Source organism: Macrotis lagotis, chromosome X (assembly GCF_037893015.1).
Source record: "Macrotis lagotis isolate mMagLag1 chromosome X, bilby.v1.9.chrom.fasta, whole genome shotgun sequence".
Classification (NCBI taxonomy): domain Eukaryota; kingdom Metazoa; phylum Chordata; class Mammalia; order Peramelemorphia; family Peramelidae; genus Macrotis; species Macrotis lagotis.
Genome location: NC_133666.1, coordinates 274,073,745 through 274,083,421, shown reverse-complemented (window position 1 = coordinate 274,083,421; position 9,677 = coordinate 274,073,745). Strand labels below are relative to the sequence as shown.

Genomic DNA, 9,677 nt, shown 5'->3' with positions numbered 1-9,677 from the left:
AATGTATTTTCTCAGTACAAGGATTAACCTAGACAGTTCTTATACCTTCAATTAAATTAAGTATCAAGGCATGTCCTGATACCCTTACAAGATGATAATTCTTCTCTGAATCAATCAATAAGTATTTGTTAAGCCATTGCTTCTTACCTGACATTATGTTAAATAGTAGAAATATACATACAAGCAGCAACAACAACAATAACAACAAAAAGACAGTCCCTTGTCCCTACAAAATTTAAATTCTAATTGTAGAATACAACAAAGAAAAAATGAAGCTAAAAATCAAGGAGACAAGTGAGAAAGAGGAAAGGACTCAAAATGTATTCCATAGTCAAGAGCATGGTGGAGAAAGATGTGCAGAGAGTGAGAGGAATGAAGGAAGATTGAATGAAGGACATTTACTTTAGACTAAATGTAGGAAAAATACTCCATCAGTCTCAAAGTCTTTTAAAAATATTATATGAACTTGAATGAAGTGGATTCATGAAAGTTGGTGGAAGAAATTAGGTCATACTTCCTGTGTCATCTATAAAATGAAAAGCCTCTACCTCAGCCTTCATTTTCTTGGTTTCCTAAAGAGTTTTGTGAACTTCAGAGACTGAAAGAATGTGGATTTTGCATCAACAACTTAGTAGTATACCAAGGATAGCATCAAACTGTAAGCAGTGTATTCATTTAGTCATAGATAAAAACAGTTTGTAAAGAGGAAAGGAACATTATAGACTTTAAAAGAACCTGGGAGAAAAGCTATACCACAACTAAAGGGGAAATTATTGGAGACTACAGCAAAAGGATTTTCAGAAGATGTGAATTATGCCACATGTACACACTAAGTTAAAGAATAATTTTTTCCTGGATTCTGTACGTACTGGTGGGATAGAATATAATAGACTTGGGGTTAAGATGGCTCACAGGGGTGAGGTGGGAAGAGAATGGCAGGAGTACCATTGCACTTTGAAGAAATTGTCTTTTTTTTCAGTTGTGTCATCTTCTATCTTTATGACCCCATTTAGGGTCTTCTTGGCAGATATATTGGAGTGGTTTGCTATTTCATTCTTTAACTCATTTTATAAATGAGGAAACTGAGGCAAACAGGGTGAAATGACTTATCCAGTAATTATCCTTTTCTTAAAGCTAATTATGGCTGGTTGACTAATTCATCTAGATAGATTAATAATCATTATAGGGAGCACACCAGTAGGATTTGTGAATGATAGTACTAGAAAACTATTCCTTTATCCACTAGGCTTATTTAGAGTCCTTAACATTTTGGAAACCTAGACCGCCAGTGTGAATGAGATATGAGAGAGTAGTTCCAAGAGCCTATATTAGTCTCTGTTATCATAATCCTATAAAGTATTCATCTGACAATCACTTTCTTCTCCTCTTTTCACAGCCATCCCATATAAGCTCTCTCCATAAAGTAGTAGCTTTGGTGCTACATGTACATTTATGAAAATGTAAAAAAGGCTTAAATGACATATTGTGGAATTTCAGGGGAAAGGATATGTTTTCCTCAGTCTAGTATGCGATTCATGAATCCCCAGTCATGGCTCAATGGATAACAATGAAGCATGTAATGTTCTCAGAGTATTTCCACAAAGCTTCAGTAGAATAGCAAGTCAGAAATTTCCGGCAGCCCAAGATTTTGTTGTAGCACTTTACACATAAGGGAGGAGGAATAATTTTCCTTTAACTGCCTCTCGGCTTTCCACACTCCCTACACAAGATCAGGCCAGCCACATAAAAGGCATAATGGCAATATGACAATAACTCGGTGTAACAATGCACAAAGCAACAACAATATTGCAGTGAGTAAGTTTTCAGCATTCCAGAGGTGGGTGAATGGAGACACAGGCTTGCCTGAAGATAATGGCTGACTGATCAGTGGGATAAAAACCTTTCAAGTGCCTTAGGAACAAGCTTTTCTAGTTGGACTTATTCTTGGCAGAGGTCAGGAACCCATGTCAGCTAAGGAAAGTCATTTATGCCAACAATTTGCTTCAAGTATTGATGAGAGAGAGGAAAAAAAGCCAAATAACTGGATTAAATGGCTTTCGCAGGCTGACCTCCAAGAATAGGATGAAAAGAATCCCAAGTGCTCTAAATGCTCAATTATAAGGTGCTTTGAAGATGAAAACCTCTTCCCTAAGTACTATGTACTGCACCACCATTAATACAACTAATGAAGAGACAAATAATTTCCTCATTTATGATTTTTATCATCATTTTCTCTCAAATTCAAGGCTGTGTAATATCCATAGCAAATTTAAGAAAATTGGAGTCATGCAAAACAAAACTGGAGAAATATAAAAGAGTTATTTTTGTGAAATAAAGAAACAATGTAGGCAAGGAGTTATGTTTTAAGAGATAGAAATAGTACAGATGGTATGTGTCATCTTGGTTAGCAGAAGTATTCTATGGGTAGAAGTTATTGCAATGAGAACAAGAATGGTCAAGCTGGTGACTGCCCAGATGGTGAAATGGTCAATTATCGAGAAGTGGATATATCTGGAGCTTGATCTTAGTGAAGGTTCCCATTTCTCATGAAGCTACCATCACAGATGAAAGTATATGCTGGCAATAAAATAGATATATATGCCTATGCTATTCATAAATGAGAGAAAGGAAAGACCTAGTTGGCAGTCTTATCAGTGTAAGAGTGCAAGTCTACCTTTCAATATTCCAGGGATGGCAAAACACTCAAATTTGTTGAGTTATTTTATTCTATATGCCTGGAAATTTTAATTTTGGACTTGTGGGTGGCAGGGGGAATATTGTTTAGATTAGGTTATGAGCCACTTTCTCTGTTGTAGCTTATCTTTGGGTAGCAATTTGATGCTTTGTTTATAGGATCTCAGTGAAAGAGGGCAGAAATTCAGGAAAAGGGAAATAAAGCTTCAGTGATGATAATTGTCTTGAATTTTTTATCTTTAGTGGGAAACATTTTTACTCAACACCTAAGGATTTCTGAAACTCAATCAAAGCAGAATGTTCACTTGTCTGAAAAGTATCCAAATCAATAAATCATCCATATCTGTGTATTTCTTATATGTTAATTGCATTTTAGAAGATGTTGTATGCATTTTAAAGAAAAGTATAAGCAAATGCTACTCACCATTACACAGTTTGAGGAAGAGAAATAAATAGAGACAGAAGAGGAAGTTTTAACTAGAGCTAAGAGGCTCTCAACTGAGGGAGGCAGATACAGTAAGAAGAGACAGGGAAAAGAGACAAGGAAAAAAGAACAGGGCATAAGCCCCTCCAAAATTCACAACTACAGAGCCTCTGTTAACGGCAGTTTAACTATTCATGGCTAAATAGACAGACACTAGGTAGGACAGATATGGTTTCCCCAGAGGTCCTCGAAATGGCAGGCATTAATGGAAGAATTTCTGACATCCTTCTCAAATCCACAAACACAAGAATGGAGTTGTGAATGGAATTCATCATTTCCTCTCAAACTTCAAGTAGGCTATTTGTAAGAAGAAAGAGAAAAAATCCTTTTGAGGTGGTAGATGGGGGAACTCAATGTGATAGTCATAGTGAAGGATGCCATCTTTGGTTCTGCTCCTTAGAAGGTACAACAGTGCAGCTACTCCAGTCCTCTAGTCCTCCCTCCAATTTAGTCTGAATCTCCATTTTGTTGTGGAAGGAAGCTCTGTGAAGGACTGCAGATTATTATCATTCCTATGACCATTTGTTGACTTACATTAGGTTGTTTCAACATCTATCATATTTTATAGCTTCAAAAATCATAATCATACAGATATATATGTATATGAGACTATAACTACATAATTTCTTCCAAAAAAATTTACTATTAACAAAAGTATTTTGGATTTACCCCCAAAAATAATCAGAGATAAAGAGAAAAATTTCCATTTGTATATCCCCCCTCCAAAAAAAGCACTTCAATCTCAGATACAATAAATCTGCATTTCCATGTGCATAAACACTGAGTCCATGGTGAAATAAATTAGCACCGTAAAGTATACACATGTCAACAATTACTGAATGCAATAATTTAGGACCTGGTTCAGTACACTCACCTTTGGCCAATAGGCACCCTTGGTCCAGGAAAGTGATTTAGGGGACTAAAAGGATTGCAGTATAAACATTACACCAACTCCATCTTTCATATTCAGAAGCCTTCTAACTCCCCAAGCATGATTTCCTACATTTATGGCATGCCAATTTGCTCCCTCCTACCAACAATTCTTAATGTCATCATTTTTGGCCTGGATTAGTTCTGATTTACAAATAAGCATGACTGTTGAAAGGAAAGTAGATCTCCGATTTAACCAAAGGCAAGAAAAAAATGCACATGGAGGAGAATGGAGAGAGAGATTTTAATTTATCAAAACTAGTAGTTGCCTGAGTAGAAAGAACACTTAATACATGAAAAGAAAGTATTGTAATTTTTAGTTTTAAATTAATTTTCTTTAGGATGGAAATTGTTTCCTGAAAATGAATTTTAATGTCTTCCGCTCTTGAACTGCAAAGCTTTCAGGGACAAATATTGATTTCAGATCATTTGTGGCTAAACTTCCCGAATGCCTAGTATACAATAATACTTAATACATCAACCTTGGGTGGGTTTTTCCCCTGCCTAAGCTTTTTGTAAGATGTATGAATTTAAAGAGGGACACTACAAGAACAGAAAGTAAAAAAGAAATAGGAACACATCACTGTGGTATATGAGTTACAATATTTATTTAGAATCCTAAATTGTGCATGTTTTTTCAATTGAATGTTGGGAAGCATTTTACTATATTATAAGTCAAACTAGTGTATGACAGTGATACCTGAAGAGATTGGTAAGTACCCTCAGTTCCTATCCTATTCCCAACATCTCTGTGTGTGTGTGTGTGTGTGTGTGTGTGTGTTTCTGTGTGTGTGTGTGTGTGTGTGTGTGTGTGTGTGTGTGAGAGAGAGAGAGAGAGAGAGAGAGAGAGAGAGAGAGAGAGAGAGAGAGAGAACAAGAACACAAAGCACAGAGAGTAGAAAAATGACTTAAACCTTCATACAGATAGTTGTAGAGAGTGATGGTGGAGATGATGATGATGATGATGATGATAAAGATTGTGGTGCTTATCACAGTGACTGGAACATCCAAAGACTTTAGGATTATTTATATATTAATTCCCTCTACATATTCTAAAGTGAAGACCCCAGTATTGAAGATGATGCTAGTTAAAGTGCTTGTGGTGGCAATGGTGATAATAGCTGACTAAAAACAAAATTTCCCAAAATTCATTATGAAGGTGAATATTATAATGCCCTAAGACATTTGGAGTATGCTTTATAACCCTTTAAAATTTGGAAAGTAATTTGCTTGTATATCATGATTCCCATTTTCCCAATTGAAGGAATTGAGTGTTATCAAGGTTAAGTGATTTACCAAAGATCACACAAGGAAATGTCAAGAATGGGAGATTTGAATTTGTGTACCTTGACCTTCCTATCCTTTTATTTTCTCATTATATCACATTATCTCTATGTCTGCTATGAGTATAATGCACCTCTTTATGAATCAAGATAAATCTATTTAAAGAAAAAAATACTTTGTACAAATATAGGCTAAACAAATGGAATGGGAATGTGTTTTTCAGTTCTTCAATTTAACAAGAATGGCTTTGTATAAAATAGGTACTTAATACATTTTTTTTTGCATGTCCAAAGGAATGGATGTCTGCTCAACATTTTGGATAAAAGTGCCATCAGTAAATCAATCCTATATTCAGTAAGGACCTATTATGTAGATACTGGGGAATGTAGGTATACAACTGAAAGTATTCCTGGCCCTCAAGAAGCTTATATTTTTTTCAGGAGAAGCAACACATCTACAATTAAGTAAATACAAAATAAATACAAGGTAATTTTTGATGGGAATTTCTTAGCCAACTGGGGACATCAGGAAAGATTAAATATTTATGTATATATCTATATCTATATCTATCTATCTATCTATATAAATATATAATGTAGGAGATGATATTTGAGTTAAGCTTTGAAAGAAAGGCTTCTAAGAAGTGAAAATAAGGAGGATCAACCCAATCATGGGCACTACTGAAGCAAAGATACACAAAAAGGTGAAGAGATACAATGTGGTGGGTGAAGTGCAGCAAGCCCACTTTGCCTCTACTTTAGAATATGTAGTATGAGCAAGATATTCCAATCACTGTGACAAGCACTAAGTACATAAAGCTAAGTATAAGTTGTGAATAACATTAAATTCCAAATAAGATCTTTTTTATTCGATCTTAGAGGGGATAGGTAATCAAAGAAAATTATTGTATAATCAGTTAAAAAATATTTATTAAGTATTTACTACTTGCTAGACTCTGGGTTAAGTGTCAGGATACAAATATGAAAAAGAAAGACAATCCCTGCTCTCAAAGAGTTAATAATCTAATAGGGGAAGACAAACTATAAAAACAGTAGGGAGAATGAAAAGGTACCTGGCAAAGAGGTGCTATAAAATTGTAGACAACTTCAAAGTAGTTCATCTGGATGGGAAATGGAGGAGTTCTTGACTCTACTTTCCTTTGAGAAGGATCCCAACAACAGAGCTTATTGAGAAGGCAGTAATACAAAGGCTGATTTTGTGGAATGGAGGTTTCCCAGGACCTGATAATGGAATTCCAAAGAGAACTGGGTGGAAAGTGAATAAGTGAAGAGCAGAGAAGTAACATGGTTATTTATATATGTGCTAAAGAATATCAATTTGATAGCCATCAAAGTGACATAATTGCAAAGCATTTAGCACAGTGAAATACATAGTATGTGTTTGACAAATTTTCCATCCTTCCCTTCCTCCCTCCTTCCTTCCTTCCTTCCTTCCTTCCTTCCTTCCTTCCTTCCTTCCTTCCTTCCTTCCTTCCTTCCTTCCTTCCTTCCTTCCTTCCTTCCTCCCTCTTCCCTCCCTTGCATCCTTCCTGTATCATCATATACATGTCTCACTCTTTTATATTATTCCATTAGGGAGCTGGACAAATATAATTGTGTGGGTATATATCTTGTTCACTACTCTTGGGCTTCTGAAATTTTTTTCAAGATTCTTATGTTAGAGATGCCTATGAAATAAAGGGTTTCATGATTTCTTAGGAGTGACAGATCTTTCTTAACATCAACTACCATAACATGCAAGTATGAGGGGCACAATTAATGTGTATCAAATATCTATTGTGTGCAAAGCCTGGTGCTTGGCTGAACCTGGAAAAGAGACATCTGAATGTGAATTCAGAGAACTAATAAGCCAATGTGCTTTCAATATAGGAAGCATTAAAAAAGTCATCTATTAAACAAGTTAGTTTGGAAAGGGAAAGAAAACAAGAGTCAATGATAATGGAAGCTTACATTTATATCATGCTTTAGTTTTTTAAAGTTTTTATATCCATCATCTTATTTGACCTGAACAAAAGCCTGTAAGATAAATTTTGCTTACATTTTTATATACACTTTATGGATAAGAAGCATGAGACTCAGGTAGTTTACATTATTTGGCTAGACCCTACAACTAGTAAATAAATGATCAGAATTCTAATCCAGGTCTTCTAATTCTCATGTCAGAAGTCTTCTATTATATCACAACTGCTTCTTAAGATATTTACATTCTTATGTACATTTATTTTTTACCTTTACAAATCTAGTTTCCATGAAGTTAAATGGGAAGTTGTAAGCATCTGCAATATTATCATTGAGTTACATATCTTAACGTCTATTCTCATTAATTCTCCAAACGTTCTATTACTTGTGCTTTTGGTGCCAATGTATTTTATCTTATGAAATTAAATTCTTTTAAAAGGGTTATCATATTTCAAGAAGCACATATTTATCCATCCTAGGCCAATGAGACATTTATTTACCAAAACGTATTTTCCCCAAATGCCTAATTATTTTCCTGGTTATTTTTTAGTCCTCCTGTCTTAGATAATGAGATTTAGTGTTTAATGAAACCAATCCTCAAATTTCTCTTTTTTGATATGTTTGATCAGTGTGGGATGCATGGAAGCTATGAGAGTAAATCCATATCAATAGGTACTTGCACATCAGTTTCTATTACCTCTTTATCTTGTAAAAATGTAGAATTGTTGGAAGCATCTAAGTGGTACAATAAATAGAGCAAAGACCCTGGAATCAGGAGAGAATGAGTTCAAATCCAGCCACAGACTCTTAATATTTACTTAGCTGTGTGACCTTGGGCAAATCATTTAATCCCATTGCCTTGCAAAAAATAAAAAAAAAATTGTCTTCATAGAGATCTTATCTCATTTTATTTTGGTAAAGCTTAGTTGATTTGCAGAGATAAAGATTAACACCTATGCTAAGCTAAAATTTAAGATTATTACCATTTAAATGAACTTGGACTAGAAAATTGGCTGAAATGGCAAGATAGTATTAATAAATGGGGAAGAAGGATTGTTATATGATCAATAGCTCTGAACCAGTTTAGCTATAAGCTTTCCCCTCCTCTTTTAGTAGTTGGTTCAAGCTTCTTCTTCTACCTCACATACTTCCCTACCCCAACTCCTCCCTTAATAGATATTTTTACTTCTTACTTTACTATGAAGATGGAAACAATCCATCATTTGTTCCTCCACTTCCCCTTTTACATTCCTCAAATGTTCTTTACATCTTAACATATGCTTTTCTTCTTTTGTCCACACTCTAAGCATAAAATAGATTGTCTTCAACTGTACTAGTTTAGAAGCAGCTGATGTCATAGTGGGTAGATAGTTGAGTCTGGAGTCAAGAAGTGGATTCTAATTTGGTGCCAGATAGTTACTAGCTAGCCATTTTACCCTGGGTTAGTCACATAACTTTTGCCTCAGTTTCCTCAACTATAAAATATGGAACATTTTATATTTATTAATAAATAATAATAAAATGACATTATATAATGTTATATATTACAAATATATATGTACACACACACACACATATATGAGAGCACCTACCTCACAGGGTTGTTGTGAGGACAAAATGAGATAATATTTTTTAAGTTTTTACAATAAGAACCTGGTACAATAGAACATAATAGGGACTATATAAATTATCATTCCCTTTCTTTTTCCTCCCCTCCACCCTTACCTTTCCATTTTTCCTATGTCCTTGTGATTTGCCCCTCAGGAGTATTATTTATCTCTCTCTCTTATCTAGAATACTTCATGAGTTAGTGATTCCCTTCTGTCACTCAAGGAACATTTATAAAGCCTAAATTTACATGTGAGAGAAACAAAAGAAAGGCAAAAACATAGTCCTAATCCTCAAGGATCTCACATTCTATTGGGTGAGACAAAATGCAAAAAAAAAAAAAAAATAATAAGATATTAAATGGAAGATAATCTAAAGGGAAGCCACTAACATCAGGAGCAGGTAGTGAGAATAGAGAAAGACTTCCTGCAGGAAATGAGATTTTTGAGCTATCTTAAAGGAAGCTCCAGTGGCTCCTGGATCACACCACTATAACTTTTCTTCAGTGAAACAGATCACAATCAGTGCATTCCTGCCCTTCTTTTGTCCATACCCATTAACAATTGTTAATATTTGGGGTCATGCTTAAACTTTTAAAAACCAATGACAACAACTGATAACCAATAACAATAATAACTACAAAATAAAAATATATCCTTGATTCTGCCCTCAGATTATCATCTCATATACCTTACCTA

General features: G+C 34.7%; 1 long non-coding RNA gene across 1 annotated transcript in view; it reads right to left on the bottom strand.

The window, feature by feature from the left end:
- The window catches only part of LOC141497834 (uncharacterized), a 24,632-nt gene extending 15,971 nt beyond the window's left edge, over nucleotides 1-8,661 (bottom strand). The window contains exons 1-2 of the long non-coding RNA XR_012471456.1: nucleotides 8,565-8,661; nucleotides 6,465-6,633 (exon numbers count right to left, since the gene is read on the bottom strand). This is a non-coding gene — a long non-coding RNA (uncharacterized LOC141497834). The remainder of the gene's footprint in view (nucleotides 1-6,464; nucleotides 6,634-8,564) is intronic.
- Between the last annotated feature and the right edge of the window lie 1,016 nt (nucleotides 8,662-9,677).